The sequence below is a fragment of the Octodon degus genome, unplaced genomic scaffold (genome assembly GCF_000260255.1).
Source record: "Octodon degus isolate 3935 unplaced genomic scaffold, OctDeg1.0 scaffold00060, whole genome shotgun sequence".
In the NCBI taxonomy this organism is placed as follows: domain Eukaryota; kingdom Metazoa; phylum Chordata; class Mammalia; order Rodentia; family Octodontidae; genus Octodon; species Octodon degus.
In genome coordinates, this window is record NW_004524636.1 from 10475665 (window position 1) to 10477481 (window position 1817).

Consider the following 1817-nt stretch of genomic DNA (forward strand, 5'->3'; position numbering starts at 1 on the left):
GGAGGACTCCAGTCCCACACAGCAAGCTGCTGATGTCTGTCGACCACCACATGAGCTTGAAAGAGAACTCCAAACTGGAGAAACAGAAGCAGCCTCTCCAACAGCTTGGCTTCAACCCAGAGGCCACAAGCAGAGAGTTCACTGAGGCTGAGCTCAAACATCTGATCTATAAAAAGTGTGAGATAAGAAATGATTTCAGATCTGTAATCTGTGCTCATTTGATAAGCAGCAACAAAGCATAGGTTATATTTGGAATATTTTTCTTATTGACAGTACTACTCTGAATGTAGATATGCATGTTACTTTGTATACATGTGCAGGATTTAAGGTGCATAATGGCAATAGAATAGAATCATGCAGCTCTGCTATATACACATTAATGGATGATGCCAAGGTTTTTTTTTTTTTCCTAAAGTAACTTGGACTCATACTTTCACCAGCAAGTGTGTGATTTTCCTTTGCTTTACATTATTCTTCAAAACATGCTGTTAGCAGTAAAATGTTGCCAAAATAGTGACTGAAGTAATATTTTATCTTTGATTTTAATCTGCAGTTCTCTGAATTATTAATGACACTGAGGGCTTTTCCATGTCTGTGTGCCATTTTCATTTCTTCTCCTATGACATGCTTTTCCAAGGGCCTGTTTGGTTCACTGAAGTGGTCAATAATTTCCCTGCTAATCTTCCAAGCCAGTTTGAGCCATGTCAGATCTCCAGAGGAAGGGGTCAGCTTTGCATCTCCATCTGCCCATAGTAGGTTATTGCCCCACGAGTGTATGTACACTTGCATTAGACATAGAAAAAAATGAATCTATGGCTATTTTGGACCAATGACTCCTTCAAACACATTTTAGAATGAGTTTCTTAATTTTTATTTTTTAAAAACGATGATTTCAATGCCATCAAATCTACAGATTAATTTGGAAAGAAGCAATATCTGTAATGCCAGTAGTGAGTTTTTCTGTTCTTTATACTTAACATATTTGATTTATCTTTCATTGTATTTTTGGAAGTTCCATCATTACATACATGAAGATTATCTAAATCTTTGGTCAGATGTTTGATGTATCACATGCATTCATTGTCATTACAGGTGACATCTTTTGAATAGCGTTTTCCTAATTGTTGGTGAACAATGTATGGAAAGAAATTGAGTTGTTGTGTATTCGCTGTGCATCCAAACATGTGCTGGAGTATCTGCTATGATCCACCTGCATGCCCTAATGCTCATGGGTTGGAACTTTCATGATCAAAATGACAGTACTGAGATATGGAGCTCAACTGAAACTTTATGTCCGAGGGTTCTGTCCCTAGGACTAAACCAATGCCAGTTTCACAGCAGGGAGCTAGTTCTAAAGAAAGAGCTCCACTATAAAACTGAGCTAATTCGACTTTCTTGCTTCTTCCTTGTACTAATCTCTTGCCTTTGCCAGTTATGAAGAAGCCAAAAGTCCCCCCCAGAAGCAGGGTAGATCCCAGCATCATGCGCTGAGTACTCTAGCGTCTGGAAACAGAGGTCAAAGTCAGCTTTGTCCACTTATAATGAACACAGTCTGTAGTATTTCACTGTAGCAATACAAAATGACACTATCTTAAGACATTACATTAATAAATCTATAATTTTCTGGTAGAAATATTTGATTTTAATTTTTAGACAATCATCATAGAGAACATCATGAAAATTTGGTTTCATCCTCACTGGTCCTACAGTATTTGATTTCTTGACATTACCTAGGATCTACTTGATTGAAACATTAGTAATAAGCATACTTGGCATGTTCCTAATTTTCAAGAAAATGATTTTATTTCATTACAATA